Source organism: Aphelocoma coerulescens, chromosome 8 (assembly GCF_041296385.1).
Source record: "Aphelocoma coerulescens isolate FSJ_1873_10779 chromosome 8, UR_Acoe_1.0, whole genome shotgun sequence".
NCBI classification, from domain to species: Eukaryota; Metazoa; Chordata; class Aves; order Passeriformes; family Corvidae; genus Aphelocoma; species Aphelocoma coerulescens.
In genome coordinates this window covers 19,381,850-19,391,996 of record NC_091022.1, presented here as the reverse complement: position 1 = coordinate 19,391,996, position 10,147 = coordinate 19,381,850, and positions in this window count along the sequence as shown.

Here is a 10,147-nt window from a genome sequence, read left to right as displayed (position 1 = left end):
TCAATAACAGCAAACAGGAGCAAGGACAGTCTGTACTGAAAATGAAAACTTTAGCTTTCAGTTAGTGTCTAATAGCTGAAATTGCCTCCCTTGAACTCTATCAATGCAGCCAGTATAGCACATCCATCTTTTATCAACCCTTCATCTTTTCATGAGCCAGCCAGTCTGGAAAGGACTCCATCTCGATCCCCTTGGACCATGTCAGGCAGGACAAGCTTACCTGCACTCTGGGTCCCACAGTAATGCAGAATGTCTTTGGCACCAGGCTGCAGTTGAGAAGGACACATTTGCCAGGTGCTGCATGACAGGTCAGCATCTCACCCAAACTGAAATCCCATTTGGCATGCACCACTGGTCAAGAGATCACAAGAAGGCAACCGTGGCAAGAGTATCTCAGACACAATGAATAGGATTTGACTGGTCTGGTGTCATTGTCATAATGTTATTATGGAAAATCAAATAAATTCCATATGTTGGGATAAATTAATCTAATGACAGTCAAGCAGCATCTACATTAGAGGTAGCACCACAAAAAATTCATCTGAAAAACAGAAATATAAGTACAGTAACTCTAAAAATTGGACAGCCTTAAGGCCTAAATCTTGGCTTCCTCTAGAAGTTAAATCCCAGAAATAAAGATCACCACTATTAATTCCTAGAATCCATGGAGGTACTCACAAGGAACTTAGAGAACTATAAAAAATCCACATCTGTTAAAAAACATGTATCTAATGCTGGCTCCTGAATGTTCAGCGCATGTATAACCCTTTCTATCCCCACATTTTTTATAAATAATAACTTGCTGATCTTCATATATCATGTAGAGGGAAAGTTATGTAATTGCCATTTTCCAGCTGTAAAAATGGAGATGTTAAAAATAAGACAATAATGAAGAAAAATGCACCAACCACCAGTGTAGCCATGGAGTACTATTCATAAGACTGCCTGTGACAATAAAAGGAATCACCACAGGGTAAAAATGAAATATTATAATCTGATCTGGGAAACATAGCACTAAAAATGTTAATTTGTGGATGGACCAATTCATAAATGAAAAGTCTGGGGGAAGAAATGAAGCTACATGAGGTGAAGAAAGAAGTTCAGTACAATTTTTGTCATGCCAAGACAGAACCACTCTCACAGCACCTCAGACATCAGTCATCAGATAACACATCCACTCTGCACCTACAACCCACAATACTCAGTCAGTCTCTGCTGATTGACTTGCCAGCATGGAGCACCCAGGTCCAGTGCTGTCTGTGTTCAGAGCAGATACAGAGCAGATACAGACAACACTGCACGGCTGCTGGTAAGAATTCCAAAGGTTCCAATAAGGGTAGTTAAGGTAGTTGTTTTAGAAGGTGACTGAAGTTAGCACAAACAGTTGTGAGGCTCAGAAACAGAGAGTGTCTGAGCAGAAACAGGACTCAGGAAACCGGGAAAAAAGACAAAATCTGTAACAGGCAAAAAAGGGTACTCAGAGAAGAGCCGCCTTAATCTAGACCAATCTGCTGTAGAAAGGGCCAAGTAGTTCTACCCCTGAAGGAGCCTTGGCTTTTGAAACTTAACATGACCACAGCCTGAGGCTGAGATATATCCATTAAATGCAAGTGAATACTAAAGTCCTGTATTCTGACTCACTGCAATATTAATTTTCAAAGTATCTGTACAATTTAACCTTCCAGTGCCACAGCCAGCAGCAAGACTTCCTAAATTAGCAGAAGTAATAAACAAGAGCCTCATTAAATCTTCCTCTTCCCTGATTTTTTTTCATCCTTCTAATGAAGCTCTCTGTCCTGTAACTCCCCTCATTTCCCTAATTCTCTCTTCATCATTGATTTCTTTATCCTTTGATATGATGGAGTGTCATGTCATAAGTAAAGGTAGAGCTACGTTTTCCAGAGGGCAGAGCATGAAAAGGACAGGAAGGCATGTTGTTCTCAAAACTGCATCCCAGCAAGGCAGATGGCTCATTAATGTACCAGCCTTGCCCTCTCAGCAAGGAAAAAACACACACTCACTTACACACAGGGTCAGCCTGTGAGCCATGCTCCCTCTGCCAGCTTGAGTCTATCCGCTTCTGTTCAAGCTGTCTGCTGTACTACTTAGGTTCACCTTTATGCAGCAATGAAGTGAAAGGCTCTTTAAAAGAAGTCAGGACAGCTCTTGATGCACTCCTTAGAGCTTTGAGTCTCTAGTTTGAAACACTTGAGAGACCCTTGAGAGCAGCAAAGAAACCCCAGCCCCTTGGTATCACGTTCCTTTGCAGACATCATTACCTCAATTAAACAAAACAGAAACAAAGTAATTTACTGAGTGCTAATTACACCAAAAAAAGAGTTTAGCACAAGCAGGCAGCAACAAAAAGCAAATATAATTCACTCTGAAATTAAGATTTTTTTACAAACACCGCCAGCTTCTATCAAAGCAAGTAATAAAATAAGTGTATTGTTACTAATTATAGCAGTTCATCTTCTAAAGTGAAATACATACAACTGTGATGACCTTATGTATTTTGACAAATGTAACTTGAAAGAACAAACACAGCTCATCAGTTCAGTTTCCCCAACAAGGAAACAGGGTCAAGGCTACAGGCATATAGCTTTCCCTGCTTTTCCAACTTTAAAGAAAGTGTCAAAAGCACATTGACAAAGCCTGACAGCCACAGATGATTCCAGGAAAGACTTTGCCAGTTTATTTTTCTTCTTATTGTCCTTTGAAGAATTGAAATAAAATTCTGTTATGCCACGGATTGCCCTGTCAGGACTCCATGGACTATTTGCTAATGGAAAGTGCATTGCTCCCTGCACCGCTGTCCCTGAGCTCTCATTCTGCAGTGCCTTGGAAACAGGTGAAATACTTCCATACTCTAATACCACCATCTTTTTACACAGGATTTTTTCCCTAAATAATGAGGTTTACTTGAGGTAAGCTCCTACTGCAGTCACTCTCCTACCTCTGTCCACAGTAGGTACCTCAAACCTATTTCAGCAATGATGAGGACATAATGGCAAATTGATCTATCCCTGCAAATCTAAGGAGCACATTATGAGGGAAAGTGCAGAATATTTGGAGAGGAGAAAATCTCAAAGACTTCTTCCATTTGAAGTAAATTGCCATTGGGCACCCCAGCATACCCAGACCCTCACGACTGTGATGCATTAGCGCTCTGTTTATTACCCCAGACACTGTTAATTACTCTCATGCATCCTGGTTCACAATATCATTTAATGCCAGTGTTTTTCCAGATCTTGTATATCTTTCAAACATTCTACTTTTCACAAATTCAACTTCTATTGCATTTCAACTGAAGAAAAATTCATATTTATTATGTGGGCTTCAGCAGTCATGGCAGTTCAATAAATGAAGCTTTTGCAAATGTCTCAAAAATTGAGATCTTGCTGAGACTTCTCAGTGATTCTGAGGCCTTTAAAAATAGAAAGAATCGTTCTAGTTTCAAATGAAAAATTCTTCTGAAGCCCTAATGAGCAAGGAAAAGAAGGTATCAAGGTATATATGGCCTGTATTTCTTACATGCATTTTTACAGATCCCCTATCTGTGGGCCTGATCTCAAGGGGAAATGCTGAGGATGACCTGAGTTTCACAGAAACTGTGAAGGTTTCCAGCATTTTGCAGGAAAAGGCTGCTTGTTTTTCTATTTATTTTTAAATCAGCTCAGCTGACTAATGAAACCTATCCTGTCTACTGCAGATCAGAATCCAGGCATGTTGGTAGGGCACTCATGGGGAAAAGAAAGAGAAAAATGGAAGTGAGCCTTCCTCTAGGGTCACACAGGTCCTGTGGTCAGTGGATCCCTGCTGAGACCCCCCCCTTCCTAATTGATTGTCTTGCCCAGCAGGAACCTAAAGACTCTCCAGGAGCTGAAGAAATGGGAGCTGCACTTTCCAGCAGTAATAAGTGCCATTAACAAGGCAATTCTGCCAAGAGGGTTGAAGGCACCTGTTATTTTGTAAAATACTTCAATGGGTGATATATGCACTGTTCCTGTTTAAGTGTGTGCACTGACTATTATGAATGCAATGTATCAAAGCAGCAAAATTACTAGGCAGAATACTTGAGCAACAAGAAAACTGATCTTATTCTACTCTGAGTTAAGCAGAGTTGACTCTTTGTCTATTAGTGTAGCTTTTGATGTTGTAGCGTAATTAAATTTGAACCCAATCTACCCAACTTCTGCAACAAATGATACATATTTCTCTTTCTCCTCTTTGTGTTGAAAATATATCCTGGCTAACTGGAATCACTGTGGCAAGCTGTAAATGATGTATGAAATGAAAAATCCCTGCTCACTGCAAGGAGAGGATATAGACAGGGCTCAGCAATTGCTGCTGGGCTATGCTATTTGCTGAAATATTCAGCTCAAATACAGTCACACAAGCTTGTCAGTGCTGACACTGGGCAGCAAGCTGCATATATCATTTTTCAATCTTATTCCAGACCAAATGACTAAGTGATAGATGGTATGATAAATTCAGAAAAAAATTCACAAAGATCCTAAAACAACTTCAGGTTTTGGGTTATTTTTGGGTTTTTTTTACTGAAATGACTGATGTTCAACTGCCTTTGTCTCACCAGTGCTCTGAACTTCAGAAACTCATAAAGTGACACAAAGAACAGCTAGACTGGAAAATTATTAAACAAATGGTTTCACCACTCTGGAAATATTTGTAGACACTATTTAAAATATATTGAATGACTGCCATGATTATTATAGGCTGCACTGTGATCAGGAGGGTCCTTTGAATATCTTTGACCAAAGTCTAAGGCAAAGACTCTCTCTGTGCTTTCATATAGAGACACAGAAATATATCTGCATTTCAGCACAATAAACCTATTTGCATTCCTGCACAGGGCTGCTGGTACATCAGAGATATTTCTGTTAACTGTTGGGACCGAGGCTAAAATTTAACAATATACAGACTTCTGCAGATTACAGAGTTCCTGCTAACCCCATACCCACCATTTGTTGTCATTCCACAGTTCACAGTTTCCCCTATTTTACCCAGGCAACAGAAACACAGCCGTGTTATGAACTGAATCAGGAATCTGGCCTGACTTTAACAAACTATGTCTAAAAAGAGCAAAGGAAAGGAGTATTTTTGGTAAGCCAGACAAGTTCTCCCTAAACACAGGAAAGGACAAGATGAAATGTGAGACCCTACACAAGATTAACTTGAGGCAAGGCTGGGGCTCATTCTGTCATTAGAGGCATCCAGGGTGGATACCCTAAAAATACCACAAGCTGTTTGGAAGAGCTGTCAATTACAAACCTCAGAGCTGGGAAGGGGAAGAGAAAGACAAGGCAGCTGAGGAGTGACTGTGTTGGCAGTAAATCGGTGACTTCTGTCTCCTGTGGCAATTGTAAGCCTGACTGACAAAATGCAGATCATGTAGCACCTATGGGGTTCTCTTTAAAAATTTTTATTCTTGAAGCCCTTCAAAGATCACATAACAAGATGAAATTTGAGATTTCTTTCTGCCTGTGTGTTCTTCCTTCCCTCTCTTCCATTGAGATGGCTGCAAAGGTTAGAAACTTGTCTCACCTCCCCTGAAGGCAACCAGCAAAAGGGAACCTCAAAAAAGGCTTTAAAATTCACATACTTTAAAATGTATTAACTGTTAAACTTTGGGTTTGTTCAGACATTTTTTACATACACATTTTCATGCATTATGGAAGTTTGGAAGTCTAGCTTTACATACTTAATGTTTAACCTTCCAGGCACATTTTTGACTTCTTACCCCCTCTAAGTGGGTGTTAATTCAAACTAGTCAAGAGGGCACGAGCTTGAACAGAAGATCTCCTTTCCAATATTATTTTCTCCAGACCTTTCAAAGATAAGGTTAGATATATGTGTCGGATCCAAATGTGGTGCAAGCAGCTAATGGCCCTCAGAGCACTGGTATAGCACCTTGAGGCCAGAGTTGATGAACTGAAGGAACAGGGAAATACAGATGTCTCTACAGAAACAGCAAAGCAGTCCCACATCAGAGCTGCCTATCTTTACCATGCAGCAGAGAACACAGCACATATACGGGGAGTTGGGTAGGGGATCACTATTTTAAACATACAGAATATAACACAGAGAGAAGACTACACCATAAAATCTATTTAAATCAATTACACCTGTATGGATATAAGCCCAAATAACAGAAAACAAAGATGTTAGAAGCATCATTGTGTTAATCATCTCTTGATCAGTTTAAACAATGACTAGTACAGTGACAGCATGGTCTGCAAATAATGCTGCTGTGCATTACTAGTCTGAATATTTTCCCGACACATTATTTAGTCAGAGCACTGTTCTAACATTCACAATCCCCAGTCATGGGGCAGGACCCCACTGAGAAAACAAAGTCTAATAAAACAGCAGTAACAGGCAACTTCAGCCCCATTTATATAAATTAGATTACTAATACTGTTACAGCCTGAAGAGGAGGAGAACTCCATCTGTGCATGGCTTTCTGTGTGTGTGTGGCAGGTGCTTAACGCCTGAGCCATTCCTTGCTGCCTTCCTGCAGCAGCCAGTGACAGCTGGGAGCTCCCACTGCGATTTCAGTGCAGCTTACTGGGGAGATCTAAAAACCAGGATGCAGCCTCTGTGGTTACTAGTTTTGGACAAATCCAACTGAATGTTCCGAGAGGTTAGGAAAGTTTAGAAGAGGAATTTTTGAACTGACTGCTGTAGGGACATTTTTGCCTTTATTTAGTGCCAGTAAAAAGAGCAAAAAGAAAACAACTGATATAGAAAGATGGACCCAAGGAAATGAAGATCAAATTTGAATATTGAAAGTAAAATATGCAAAATAAAATCAAGTCAAATAAAAATATTAAAATATTTAGTTCTAAGACTCAACAAGACAAGGAGACTGACACATTAGAATACTCAAAAATTAAATGCCTCAGAAATGGACAGAAGGTAAGTCCTAAACAACTGAATTACTTTTGGCAGGAGACTCTGCACTGAGGCAGTACCTGGCCCAACTACCTCTCCACAGAGTACCTGAAGCAAGGTGCACCTAATGTGGGAATGTAAGAGGTGTTTCTTTTGCTCTGAACTGTCTCCTTTTCTTCTCCTGCAAGAGCAGGCATTTAGCTACACAACCCTTTCTTGACAGGAAAGATTCCCAGCGGTTCCATGAACCATTTCAGATTTTCTCCCTCCCTGGAGATGAGAACACTCCAAGTTTGCAACTTACACTTTGATTAAACTTATAAAAATTTTTTTTTTGTAAAACAGAAGAAATTTCTTACCTATCTCATGATCAGACTGTTAGCTATAGCACTGGATACAAAAGGTCACAAGTAAAAGCCAATTTTAGACTAATCTTGCTTCAATTAAAGTTTTATATTTACCAATGGAATATTTCGGTAATTGCTTACTCTCGATACATGGGATTTCAAGATGTATTTGACAAACTGGAGGCAAAGGTTAAGGTTAACAAACATAACCTGTTTCCTGAATGTCACTGCCACTGATCAGCAATTTTACCCTGACCCAAGAGTATGCTCACTTTGAATTTATATCTGAGATTCAAATATAAAAGTTCTTGCTGGCTCTGCTGACTGACTGTCTTGAGTATCACGTCCACTCTGTTACACCTACCAGTCAGAAGATATCTGGGCTCTCAGAAACCAGTGAGTGGCTTCTTCCTGACCATTTTGGGTGTAACGGAGTTATTCCCACCACACGCCTCCCAACTGCCTATCCTCAGTCTGATCTGCTCATTAAGCACAGGTTATTGATTCATTCCTGTTAAGTATCATGAGATTTATGATACATTCTGTTTGTTTCATGACTTATTTCACTAGCTTATTGTACTGGTACACATGACATTCATAAAAGGATTTTCTGAAGTGCAGGACAAATGCATTCTGCACTAAGACCCATAGTTCTGGTCCTCATGTTCCTCACAGATTTCTCACCTACAGGATGGTGCATGTCTACTCTCATTATGCATCTAGGACACGGTCAGCTAACATTCTGCATCCTCTCAGAAGTAGCCATGTCCACAGATTTGGCCTGGTTACAAGAGGAAATACATATTAACTGCAACAACCCATAGAGACAAACTAATCTTCATGCAGATATCCTAAGGGAACTTCAGAACGAAATGGCTGAGTAGCATGTAGAAAAAGTTGTCAGCCTAAAATTATCTACTACTGCAGGGGACTTGGGGGCATTTTAATTTGTGTCTATCCTTCAGAAAGGTATTGGGGTGATTATGGAAGCCAGGCACTAGTAAGGTTTAAAAAAAAAGTGCTGAAACAACTGCAACAAGAATAAATTACACATGTAGGGACAGGCAAGCACAGCTCCTACAAAAGAAGATGTGTCACTGTCATCTATTTAGCACTTTGGGGATTGTAAACAAAACTGAATGAGGAAGAAACAGCAAATATTTATATGGGCTTCTAAAGCTTTCGACAAAAGAAACTAGATCTTGAAGTCAAACAATGTCATAGTTAAGATACTGACTTGAAGACAAGAAACTATAAACAAAGGAACAGTTTTTAGTATGATAACTAGATGATATTCAAACCTCCTGGTTATTGTGTTAGGAGTTTTCTTAATTTATCTTGTAAAGTCTTCAAATTAGGAATATTATTCTAAAGCACCTGACTAAAAACACCTCCTTCTTGACCTGCTCACAGGAGTGAAATTTAAATAACCATCTTCAACCTAAGATTCTACAGATATTGAATTTTTGTGCTAGGAGAGATCTCCTCTAGCTGTGAAAGTCAACTTTCTCTTTTAGGACGTACAGAGATGATACCTCTTACAAGTAGGGTTTTGGGGAGTGTAAGAAGTACTGCCAGTTAAAACCCCAACAAATATTGAAAAACAAATTTCCAGGTTTATTCTAAGCCCTGAATATTAGTGGGGAGACAAACGTCTAGGTAAAAACAATGCTAGAGACATCTCAGTTTGACTGAAATTTTTTTAGACTCTTTTGCTAACCTGATGATTTTTAGTTTTTCAAATTGTCTTAGGAGTCTGTTTAAGACACCTGATTGTACAATGATGTACAATGGAATTTATGAAGAAGAAAGTAATGGATACTTTTCTGGGGAAAGAGCAGAAACTTTCCTCTTGCTGTTCCAATCATCCCCACTTTTAAACATGGACCATTAGAATGCAGTGAGAAAAAGGCATGTCCTAGTACTACCAGTCTCTGATTATGTACTAGGCCTTTTATGATAATTGATCATTTTGGTTCCTTCAGGTTTACAATCTATAAATTCATTTGCACAAACAATAAGAACCTAAAAGTCTTAAAAGATTTTTTAAAAATCCAAGAAACTTGTGCCGAAATATAATAAATCCCAAGCTAATAATCCTAATGGAGCCTTCTGTATCTCAAGCAGAGCACACAGAAAAGCTATTCACTGAACAAAAAGAGCAGGGGAATCCAAGAACTGCACAGAAAATGCAAATGCAAATGAAGAGTAAACCAGATCAAGCAGCAGAACTGGCATCTGAATGAAGGAGAAAAATGATAGGGGTGCTCCAGTGCTGTTACCATTTATGCAGCAAAGAGAAGATCTATGTTGTATCTTTTACTACAAGAACTATTTAATCAGCATGCCTGAAACTTTCACACCAGCCATATGACCATGGTGCAATTACTCAGATTGTGCACTGCTCTACAAGAGAAGTTTAAAGCAGTCAGGAGTATATTTTGATTCTCTGTTTATGCAACATCAAACCTTTCTTTAGAGCACTGTCTCTTACTCAGTAAGACAACCCTCAAGACACACTACAACCATCCTCCCAAAATGGGCAAAAAGTGGGCAAACTGGCAAGCTCTTTTCTGCATCGATATTTTGGCTCGTCAGCTCTAAGCAATTGGAAGTGACTTTTGAGAAGAAGCTAACTGTTCATTACACCTCTGGGCTTTACAAAGATCACATATAAGAGCTTCATGACCAAATTAACGTACAGTCTATCCCCTTCCCTACGGCCCCTTCCCTGGTATTATTATTGCTGGTAATATTGTAAGTGTAGTGTGAAATGGCCAATTCACACATACCATGTTTTACACATTGCCTGAATCTGCTGGAACATGATTTTCATAAGAATGATGAGAGTAATAAACATCTTCTGGCAGAGACTTGCAAAATCT